Source organism: Montipora foliosa, chromosome 12, assembly GCF_036669935.1.
Source record: "Montipora foliosa isolate CH-2021 chromosome 12, ASM3666993v2, whole genome shotgun sequence".
Taxonomy (NCBI): domain Eukaryota; kingdom Metazoa; phylum Cnidaria; class Anthozoa; order Scleractinia; family Acroporidae; genus Montipora; species Montipora foliosa.
Genome location: NC_090880.1, coordinates 13,165,030 through 13,177,463, shown reverse-complemented (window position 1 = coordinate 13,177,463; position 12,434 = coordinate 13,165,030). Strand labels below are relative to the sequence as shown.

The 12,434-nt window shown below is 39.3% G+C and overlaps 1 pseudogene; it reads left to right on the top strand.

Moving 5' to 3' along the window:
• Positions 1 to 7,013: 7,013 nt before the first annotated feature.
• On the top strand, positions 7,014 to 8,169 carry LOC137979848 (uncharacterized; annotated as a pseudogene).
• The last annotated feature ends 4,265 nt before the right edge of the window (positions 8,170 to 12,434 follow it).

The window sequence follows — 12,434 nt, the reverse complement described above, 5'->3', positions numbered from 1 at the left end:
CTCTACGAACTGCACAACCTCTCCCAACTCACAGTTGACACAGTTGTCTCTGAGAAGAGCTCGACACCATCAAGCCAGCTGCCTGTGCAATCTGCTACAACTCCAAATCAAGTCCGTTTACAATCCACCACGCCAAATCAAATGTTATCTCCTACTCTGCCGCAAAAACAGTCAACTTCGTCATTACCGTCTAACAAAGAGCCATAAATTCAGCTGCAGACTGTTGGCATACAACATACAGCAAAGAGGATTTGGCAGATAAAGATGTCTTCCTGCAGAGAATCACTGCACTGGAAGAAGAAAAGCGCAAACTCAGAAAGGAAAATGAGGAGTTGCACAGAAAAGTAGCTTCGCCTTGTCACCATCCAGGTAACTTTACCTCAGATTAACTAAACAATTTTACCCGCTCTCAATGAGGTTCGATTGTATTTGCATGATAATTATACACTGTCTAGTAGCTTACCAGACTGATAATATTTTGGCGTCTGTTTGTACCTGAAATTTATATGGCAAGCAAGAAATGCTGAAAACAATCCTCTTAGTTCTTGTAGGGTCTTAAACTTTAGAAATTAGAAGGACGTTGTCACTTTAAAAACTCCTAGGATAATCAAGAGTTGGCATATCCAGTTTTTGCTTGAACGAATATCATTCTCACAAATCGATCTTAGTCTTTGATAGTTCTATAGTTTTCTGCTACCGTTGTCTCTACCGCTGCATCTCCAGAGGAAATAGCTTTCTTGACCTCCCTAGTGGACAGTTACAGCAGTGGACAAGCTGTTCTGCATAAAACCGGCCTCTGCAGTGACAATTTTTAATACGCGCTAACCTGGATCCACCACAAAACAAGGTATAAGTCCTATGTATAGAGCCGTAAATCATAAGTAAATTAGTGTGCCTTATAAACTTGATTTTTCCATGTAATTGCAACTTAATCGCCCGGCTCACGTAATTGGCCCCTTAGTGCTCCAGCGCTAGAATGACCACACGTAAAGTTCCTTTCCTTTCCTCTTTTTTTTCTTTCAAGTTTAAATGTACCCATTTGGGTCAAGTTAAAAGAACTCAAGTAAATAACCTGCCTAAACAGTGATTCTTGTCCTTTGAAGTCATCAAATAAACAGCTTGTGCACCTTATTCAAGATGTGGATGTCTTTGTTGTCAGAGGCACACTACGAAATGAGATATCCACTACTCTGAAAAAGGGACCAGCTCACCTACTTAACTGGCGTTTTGTCAACAGAGGAACTGGCAAATTCCTGTGGCCAGGGAATTATTAAGGGTGAAAACAGAGAAAAGAAAACGCTGCTTGACAGCATGAAGATAAGCGCTTGCAAAGGTCAGTGTAAGCCGCCAAATCTTTCTTTTTCTTTACATTGCGAGTGTACTTCAGTGTTGGCATCACCCTAACTATGACATTGATGACAGAAAAAGCAATCGGAGATTTCAAAATATTTCTCAAAACGTAACTAGCAAATTTAATTACTTATTGATTTAAGTTGTTTGGAGAGAAAATGAATCACGACATATTTCATTTCTTTTCCATTCGCTGGGCTGATGAGAACCGCTCGATGTTTTGTCAATATTCTGACATCTTTACGAGAGTCATTTCTCCTGTCCTGTTTATTCAGATTATGTGACGGCCTTTTATTTGGAACAGGGGAAAGAGCAATTGACAGTCATGAAGCCATAACGAATCAAGCGTCTTATGCAAGAAAAAAGCTGCAGCGTCTAGCAGCTAAGTGATACATGTAATATCACATGTAAAAGTATGGAATGTACTATATGTTGTTCGCATGGTGAAATTGTACTACTATTAATAGGTAGTCATGTGCATCAATTTTAAAGACTGCAGCCATAGAAAGGCTGGACTTTTTTTTTTTCGTTTCCAAAGGTTTTTGCTATTATGATTAGGCTCATGTCATGCTCCTGTCCGTTCCTTGTTATGCTCGTGAATCCCAACTGGGCCATTTTCATGTCAGGCTTGTGTCATGCTAATTCCCGCTAATTTTCCGGCTCAGTGCCCTGCTTTTGTCACTCCTTTTACCGGTTCTGCCCGCTTGAGTTATTCAGGCTGTTGTCCGGCTGATGACCGGTCAGAAAGTCAGGCTGCAATCAGGCTCTTGTTAGGTCGGACATTTTTGTACCGGAAGGTTGTTGACCACACACACAAAGGGACTTAATCCTTTGAACTGGTATAAAAACAAGCTGGTCCAAAAACATCAAGTTCTTTTACACCAAATCAGCCTAACGGGTTACTCCAAGAACATTTTCGTCCTCAAAACATATTTTCCCCACTGAACAATTGCAGTTGATTCTGTGGACTGGAATATAACAGGGTGGTCCAAACAAATCAAACAACTTGTACGATATTTCAACTGGCATTCCAAATGAATGAGGCTTAGGATGCACTGAATACCTGTTGACCCTTGCAATGAAAAATACATATCGCCTGTCTGGCAAATGAGGCTGTGATGATTTAACCTTCACGCTGTGGTGAAAAAATAAACAATTCTGTCCTGCTCTGACATCATCACATCCAGAGCTGCCTGCTACTGATCCTTTAGATCCTGCCCAGTTTGCTACATTAAATGAAGCTTTGCTGGGATCCATATGGTTTGGATCCAATTTCAATCGATTTTAATTCTACAATAATATACAGCATTTCAAGGAAAAGTAGTACAATTTTATATTTTTGGAACTTTTTTTTGAAGAGTTAAAGACCATGTAATACACTCAAGGAAAAGCAATAGAAACTTTAAAATACTGTGTAATCAATTGTGAGCTAGAGTTACGTGAGATTTTTATTATGTTTCAGCTGTTGATCACTGCAGACAGCACTACATCCGTTCCAAGATGGATCAACTGGGACTTTCGTGGAGTACTGAACAGAGGTAAGTTGTTCACAATATTATAATACTACGTCATTGTATATGCATGAGGGGAAGGGTAAGCTCATTTTTTGACCTCTTTATTCACTGTTTTTACTGACAGTCTCGCATCATGGTGTACTGGAAAGTTTGTCCAAATGGATGAATTGTGTTTAATGAGGTCTGAGTTGACATATTCTAAATTCTCTGTTCTCATGACTGAGGAAAGACATAACAAACTTAAATAACTAATACACTTGATCAATATCATCTATATGGTTCTGCAATCCAGTAATACCCACAAATCATATTTAACCAGAGAAAATGAAGCTCTAAACACTGACATTATTAAACAGCTTAATTGTGAAAGACGTTCAGGAGGTGGAGCAAATCAGAAATGATTCTCTGTGCACAGAGAGGAGAATTTTAGGTTAGTTGTTATTCTGTGTTAATCTTTAAGGTACAGTGACATCAACCAAAAAAGAGCCTGTTAATTTTTTCCAACACTGTAAAAGGACAGTTTAAGTACAGCTGTGCATGTATACAGTGAAACCTCTGCCTGCAGCGACCAGTTTCCCAAAATACCCAGGGTTTCTACATGTTAGTCAAATCAATATATTTGGACCCCCGCGTCAGCAACCAGCTATTGAGTGACCACAATGTTTAGTACCACCTTCAGAGCCTAAAGTTTGAACTTCCTTTTGTTTTTTACTTCCTGCATGCAACCACTTGGCAGATAAAAGACAAGTCTCTGTAGTCATCATATGAAGTCCATGAAATAGAAACAAAACAACAAGAAATAGAAGCAAAGTACTATATGACTGCTAATAACTGGCGTACATTGTATATTTATGTGATTATACTTCACCAAAACAAGACTTACATGTAACTAGTGTATTAAATATGCTCTTAATCAAGAACTAGTGAAGCTTAAATTTAAAATGGCTTTTTTTGGTGTCTGTGTGCAAATGTACCTTATAGTGGTCACATTGAATTTTTTTGTTGCACACTATATGTAATGTTTGTAGCCACAATGTTTACGCTGTGATCTCCTGACCAGACCAAAAGAATTTTTTGACTTGTTAGATAACATTTCTCAAAACTTTTCCTCCAACAAAAAGACAACGAGACAGATGGACAATAGTACATTGTACATAAATGTATGAGCAGTACCAGCCGGGGCAGAAAAGAAGGCAAAGAATTAAAGGGTAAGATTTCACTAGCTTGCTGTTTCAAAAGTAGACAGAGAAAAATAATGGTTTAGGAGAACCATTTCGCATCATGTCTTCATCCGCCCTTTTTAGAGGGTAAGGGGTCAATTCATAATCAGTGTTGATGTTTCTAAAATAATGATCTGGTGCCCCAAAGTTATGGAATTGCCTTCCTTACCATATTAGGTGTAGCCCCAGTGTCAGTGCTTTTAAGTCATCTTTGAAAACATATTTTTTTAAACGTTATTTTATTTCTTAGGTAATGTAAGTTTTTATTATTCCAGTTCCTCCTTCCATTGTGAAGCGCTTTAGAACTTTTGTATAAGGCGCTATATAAATAATGTTATTATTATTATTATTATTATTATTATTATTATTATTATTATTATTATTATACACAATGTAGTAATTGTAGTTTTATGTACACCGGCAGCTTGCTTTAGGAGTATTTTACGTTACATTCCTTAGAGAATCAGAAAAGTAGGATTAGAAAAGAAATCGGTTTCAATGCAAAGTATAAACAAATTTTAGCATGCTTCAGTTCATCAGTTTTGTGAATGCTTGCTGTTCACTGTGTACCCCGGTATGTTACACATGTAGTTATGATGGCTTTCACCACTAAGAACAACTCTCTCATACATTTTAGCTGGCTTCGTGTTATATACAAACCAAAGTTTATTGACAAAATTTCTTTGTTCCACAGAAACTAGAGGAGACTGCGGGTAGTTACAGAAGAAGAAAAAGCACACAGCATTTTGAAGCTCTGTATTCCTCCTTGATTTCACCCAATGAATCAGATGAAGAGCAAGACACATAATGGTGATGAGGCCTCTTGTCTGGAGAGCAGAGGAGGTATCCCCTTTTTTTCATGGTTTGGACTTGTGCCACAAAGAAAGACTGCTGAACCAGCAGAGGAGGCAGTGTGTAAACAGGAGGGTTGGCCATCCCAGCAAAAGAAGACATAATGAAGTGCTAAAGAAACTGTTCTTGGCCATTAAGTTGTAAATATTTTTTTCCTAAGTCTGTACTTTTATCAACGATGATATTAGGGTGCTTTCCATTGGGAAATCCAGATTGAGATCTTAAAATCTGGATCTTTGGATTTCAAATCGAATGCAAAATAAAACAGATTTTGTCACTGATTTCAATTGTGGGAAATCCTTGTCAGGAAGGATTTCAATTATTGAGATCTGTGACCAAATCTGTTTTCACATTTCGTGTTCAGTTGGAAATTTGTGTTTACCACCTGGGACTGTATAATAATTATACAATCCCATGTAGAGACTAATATGTTTAGGCATTTTGGTACAATTATTTTGCGGTTACACTGTTCTATGCCTCTTTGCTTTCATAGTTGTGCAGTTCACACATTCAAAACATTTGGCTATGTGACATCCTTGTTCACTTTTTTTTTTACTTTCATGATACAATGTATATGCCGGGTATAATAAACAGTGTGGAAGGTGTACATGTATCTCATATTTTATTACTGAGGACATAATCAGGGATGGAGTAAAGTCCTTCTGTCAGCAATATTGAATCGTTTGAATTTCATTGTGAAAGTAGCGTCCCACCTATGAACTCAGAGTAAATGAAAACGTAAATACCACCAAATTTGTAAGATATGCCACCCAACTGATTTCAAAGTGCACGTAAAATACCGCCAAAAAGGAGACGCCCCAAATGCAGATAAGGCAGGAAAGAATGTGCAACCTGCGAATTCACTGTTCAAAAAAATGCAAAACTTGCTGAGAACTCCAGTGAACGCTTTTGTAACCAGAAAACACCAGTAAACGATGGAAAACAACCTGTTTAGCATGCGTCAACCGTGCGGTGAACACCAGGACAATGAGAGAAAACTCCATTAAACACGAGTTATCACCATGCTGTTTTGCGAGTGGAAAACGCCAGTACAACAACAGGAAACAATCTGTTTTCAGAGTGTTAACCGCACGGTGAACACCAGGACAATGAGAGAAAATCCAGTTAACACGCTGTTTTGCGACTGGAAAATGCCAGTAAAACAACGGAAAGCAATCTGTTCTTACAGTGTTAACCAGGCGGTGAACACCAAGAAAACGGCTTGTTTTCCTGTTGTTCAACGTGCTCGAAAAATGTCGGATAATGGAATGAAAACTCAAGTTCGCTGGCTGGAAAACAAACAGAAAACCTTGGATTTTACCATCGGAAAATGCAAGCAAATGTACAAAAGATGCCGCATTTTCCAATGTTAACCAATTGTTTTCCAAGCGGGTTACAACGCTACTTTTTTTGCCATGAACGAGGCTTACAAACTAGCTCTTAAACGTGTTCTTATAAAATCGTCTCATCGACAAGGAGAACTTTTATCCACTGTATTTTTGAGACCCAAAAAGGATGGAACACATCCCTTCATATTGAATTTTAAAAAGTTGAACAAATTTGTATCTTACCATCATTTTTAGATGGAGTCATGGAAACATGTTGTCAGCATGGTCAGGGCAAACTGTTTTATGGCCACTGTGGACTTAAAAGATGCATACTATGTAGTACCTATCCATCAGGATCATCAAAAATTCCTTACATTTGAGTGAAAGGGGCAGTTATACCAATTCACGTTTTACTCTCAGAAAACAGGGTTTTCAGTCTGTTGGCCATATTGACGATTCCTCCTGGCAAGGAACTACCAAGAGCTAATGCAGGAATAATGTCACAGCCACCACTACTTTGTTTGACAACCTGGGCCTTTGCATTCACCCAGCAAAGTCAATTCTAGAATCACGGTTCAAGAATTTCTGGGATTCATTTTGAATTCAGAAGCAATGACTAACACTCTGTCTCCTGTCAAGGCTGCAAAGATCAAGCAAGATGCAAAAATCTTTTGGCCAAAAACCATCCCAACATTAGAGAAGTGGCATCTGTCATGGGCAAACTTGTAGCCAGTTGCCCTGGGGTTCTTATGGGACCCCTTTCCTTAAGGCAATTAGAGAATGAAAGGACTGCATCCGTCAAGTTGCATTATGGCAATTTTGATGTTAAAATGATACTTTCAGTTACTGCAAGGTCAGACCTGCAGTGGTCGGCTGAGAATATCGAGAGAACCTCTAAGCCCATTACACAGGCAAACCATCATATTCTCTATATACTGATGCATCTCTTATGGGATGGGGAGCTGTTTTTGAAAATCGTTCTTCAGGAGGTCATCAGCACATTAACTGTCTTGAACTGAAAGCAGTTTACCTAAGATTACAATCCTTTTGTCAAAATTTGTCACAGCCTCACTTGACAATTTTGTATTGATAACACCACTGCAGTCGCTTACATAAATAATATGTGGTGGCGCTCACTCCCTTGAATGTAATCACATTGCTAGAACAATTTGGTTGTGGTGTCTTGAACGTGATCTTTGGATTTCTGCTGCACAATTGCCTGGAAAATCCAATTCATCAGCTGATAACGCTTCTCGAATTTGTCCTGATCACACAGAATGGAAGTTAGACCCTAAGACATTTATTTCACAATTACGCAAGTATTTGGGGGTCCAATCTATTGATTTGTTTGCTTCCAGGCTGAATTTTCAGACAAAGCCCTACATAGCCTGGCACCCTGACACTGGTGCATTTGCCATTGATGCCTTTTCTCTTGATTGGGGGAAACATTATTTTTATGCACTTCCTCCCTTTAATCTCACTGATAGGGTTCTACAGAAGGTGGAAGCCGACAAGGCCCCAGGGATATTAATTGTGCCACAATGGACAACTCAGCCTTGGTTTCCAGTTCTGATGCACCTTCTTGTTCTGGGACCTCTTGTTTTGCCTCGGGCAAAGAACGTACTCCAGCCCCCATACAACCTCAGTCACATCTACCCACTCACTCCATCAGACGTTGAACCTGATGGCTTGCAAACTGTCAGGATGTCATTAAAAAGTCAAAGACTTTCAGAGCAGGCTATTGAAATTGTCACGTCATCATGGAGAGATTCAACCAAGAAACAATACGAGACCTACTGGCACGATGGCAACAGTTTTCAACTAAATGGTCTTGTGATCCCTTGCAACAAACTGTCACTGATGTTATTGAATTTGTTCAATCTGTTATTAGATACAGTGGCGTAAACACAGCCCAGAGTGCACTGTCATCTAGCTGTTATTGTATTTCCTGATTACACACCTGCTGGCAGTCACCAACTACAGTGTAGTTGCAAGGATCTTTACCAAAGTATACATGTACTTGGGACGTTAACGTTGTATCAACATTTTTACATACTTTCAAAGATGTTCAGTCATCACCTTTAAAGGACCTATCGTGGAAGCTCACTTCTTTGTTAATGTTATTGTCAGGTTAGCAGATCTAAACTATTCATAAGACTCATCATGATAGGCAAAAGTAAAACGCAAAAAATAGAATACTCCCAAGGATTGAATGCACCCAGGTACGTGCAAGAGGGTATAGCAGGACTATAAATACAGGATTGGAGCAGAACACTCCTTTCTGCTTAGTTTTCAGCCAGCAGAGCAGTCAAGGAGGACCAGCCCACCCACCCACCCCATTTGTCTACAAAAATTCGTGTGGGTCCTTCAACACTGCTACCCTAAGCCAAGCTGTTCCAGCAAAGCATTATAGTTAGAAGATTTGACTAAAGAAATTTCAGTGCTAAAAGCAACCATGAGTAACCCTGAAGCAGCAAATGACTGAAGCCACCATGATGGCGTGAAGCAGCGTAGCTCCGCTAGACTCGACATGGAGAACGAAGAGGGTGACCATAGCCTCCAATTCCTGAGTGACAATTACGACAATCTCTCAGGCTTTTGCCATGATGCCAAATTAAATCTTATCGAGAACAAACTGAAAAAGCTTGAGTGGAAGAGCTAGCGAATGCCACTGATTTGGCCAAGCTTTACAGTTACCAATATACAGTACCGCCTGGAAGTATTGACCCCTTTACCGCGTCATTGCCGCGTCACCCTGTCGCGACTTTCCCTCGGTATTCCCGCGGTAGGCCGCTTTTCTGCCGAGGGAAATTTACGGCTAGGCTCCAAAGTTGCTGCGGGAAAGTCAACCGAGGTAAACCCTCGGTAATTAAAATTCCGCGGTAGAGTTGGGTTTCCTTTGTGCTTCGATAAGCTATTGTAGATTGTAATGTTGAAATCCCACCAAACAACAGAAACTGAACAAGTTTCGGCTGAAAAGCAAAGAGGGTTATAGCCGCTAATTATACACCTTGGTTTCCTTTTCCTTTTACATGCGAAAAGAATATCCGTACTGTAGCTAGATTCCGACCACATTTGAAACCTTCTTTGCGACATGCATTTGTATTTTGATTGCAGTGATTATTTCAAAGACTTATGGTGGACTATTCATTCGAAGGTTCGACGCTTGTCCCACTTGCGTGGACTTCGCCGTCATTTTATACATTTAAGTTTATGGGAGAATATGTCTGCTTGTTTTTTGCAGCTCAGTGCACGGAACATACATTTATTCATTTCTTATTTCGATATCCTGCAAACAGGAGAGGGTTTTGACAATATTTACAAACTGAAAGCTTACATGTTTCGGGTGAATGGCTCGAAAACTTTGCGTGACCAAGTTACGACTTCCTGTGGTTTCCTACTGCAGTATTACTTTCTAAGGTTGTTTAGTGTAACAAATCACAAAAAAGAAAAACACTCCAAGGAAAGAACCCAGGATATCAAACCCCTGAAATAGTCGAAAATTATTTGATCTAAACTGAAAAGATTGTTTTCGTGCTCTGGGTATAAATCATTGGTGCATATCGGCGTGGTTATGCAAATTTATCACGAGTGGACGCCCACTGCGAAAAGAGTTTCACGTGAAAGCGCAACGTGAGCACTGGAGCAAAGATGGTTCGAACATTCTAAAGTTTATTTTGCTTGCTGGTTTTGCATTTGTTAAAATTCCTATGCAAACGATGAGCGTTCAGATAAGTAAGAGACTTCTTTTCTCCACTAACTACAGTCTATTCTTAAATTTGTTTTCCATGCGTAATCAACATGCTGCAATCAAAAAATTTTTATGGAAGTCAAATAGACTATTGCACGACTGATAAAACAACGCGAAAATGTATTTTGCTGCAATTGCTATGATATAACAATTTATTGCTGATGAAAAGCGATGAAAAAAGAAACCATTCTTAAATTATTCGTCGGGACGTTTGGTCTCAAAATAGTACCGACAAAGGCTCTGATGCCTCGGAAGAATGTTGCGATTAAAATTGAAATTTGACAAGTTTAACAATAATACAATGCATGTGGAAGGAATACCTGCCTTTAACCAAAATGGCGATGATAAAACGAAGACAATCGCACAAGTTTGAATTTCAGGTCTCCAAATAAAATAAAGTCAGGCTTAGACAAAAAGAGATACAATTGAACCTTTTTCAAAACCAAACAAACAATTTCTCACACACACATACAGTATTACAACCTGGAGAACAACAAGTGACACCATTCACACCATGAGATATAAAATTTGACTGTCTTCTGCTTATTATACAAGAGCAACAGATCATTGTTCTTTCCCGCGGCAAGCCTCGTCTTTTCTCCCGCGGCAAATTTCCCGCGGCAAAGTGCACCTCGGTTTTACCGAGGGAAAAAAACTTGCATACCTCGGTGCCGCGCGTCCACTACCTGCGGTAAAGACGAGGTATTGCCTCGTCCCTAGGGGTCAATACTTCCAGGCGGTACTGTAACCTGAAAATTGTTGGATTGCCCAAGGCAGCACAGCATGAACCCTCGGAAGCGACTGCAGCTGTGTGTGTCAGCCTTTTTGAAACCATGGGAGTTGATGGAATTAAAATTAACGATATACATAGATGTTACACATTGAGTTTAAACACGAAAAAGATCGAATGAAGGGGCATCGCATGGCAACAGGCCTGATCCAGTCATCTGTAAATTTACCTGCCGCATTGCAAGAGATAGGGTCTTAAACAGAAGGAAAGAGGTTGGTAAGGTGAAATATTCAGACCTTGGTCTTGCTTCTGATGACACCGTCAATTTTCTCCCTGTCTATGAGCATTTAACTCCAAGATTGCAGGTTCTTCTTTATGAGGCAAGGAAATTCCAAACCAGTCATCTTTACCAATTTTGCTGAGCAAAAGGTTCTACAATCCTACTAAGACAATCCTCTGACTCCCGTATCATCAAACTGAAAACCATGAGCGACCAAGAACATCTCATCAGCCAACATTAAAGTTTATCACCACTACTCTTATTCTAAGCTTCATGTTTGTAACAACTAGCATTCAAACTTAATTCTCACAAACACTGAAATAATCTTTAAGAATTACCACATTGTAATGTAACTTCATGTTTAACTTCTGTCCATGGTCAATTTAATAATAATTTCGTTAATGATTTACCAACAAAACAGCTTTTCGACAAATTATCTTCATGTAGCTTTTACGACTTAGATCTCTTTAACCTAAACATCAACAGAGATATAAACCCTGATGAGAATTTTGCATATAAACAAATTCCATCTAATTATTACATTCTGTACAAGTTTTTCGAGTTAAAGACATTTGTATCGGATTGTGTTTATCCTTTCTACGTCAGAACATTAGGAGTCTAAGAAGAAATATTGAAAATTTCCAGGATCATTTACCTACTTCATGTTTACCAATGCTGATGCAAATTTTGTCATCTTTAACCCTAATATACCAGGTTATTGTTTTGAATATGTCCCAACACCTCTCTCTGCCCAAGGTGTTGGTATGTATATAAAAGAAGAAATTGGCTATAAGAAACTTTGAATGAATCTTTTAAAGGTCTCTGGATTGAATTTCAATTTCCAAGAAAAGACAAATGTCATCTGCACTATTTTGTACAGGCAGCACAACTCTCCCGAGACTTTTCAAAATTACTTTGACTTGTGTCTTGAGAAATATAGCACCTCTCCCAAACCTATATACATTCTTGGTGACTTCAACATAGATCTTCTTAAATTCAAGACTTGTAGGTACGCCAATGACTTCCTACATTGTACTCTCACTCCAAAGTTATGCTCTTACTCCAGTTATTGTCAAACCAACCAGGGTTCATAGCAGCATGCCACATTCTATCGCATGACCAGAAGCATGGAGATCCCACGAGATAGCACAGCACATGCGTCAGGTCATTGCACACGTTTGTGTCGATCTGAAAGGTTGTTCTTCAACAGTCACACTCGAAGAAACCAAAGAATACTAATTGATTCTTCTAGAAACATATCTGGACAGTTAATGTAGTTGACTCGCGAATCCCAGACTCAAGTGCTAACGGAGTTGGCACATTAACACCAGTGTCTAGTCACCTACGCGGTTGGGTAAATTTCGCGCCATTCGAGAAACAGTCATGGTGGAACTCATTGACCAGGCAGA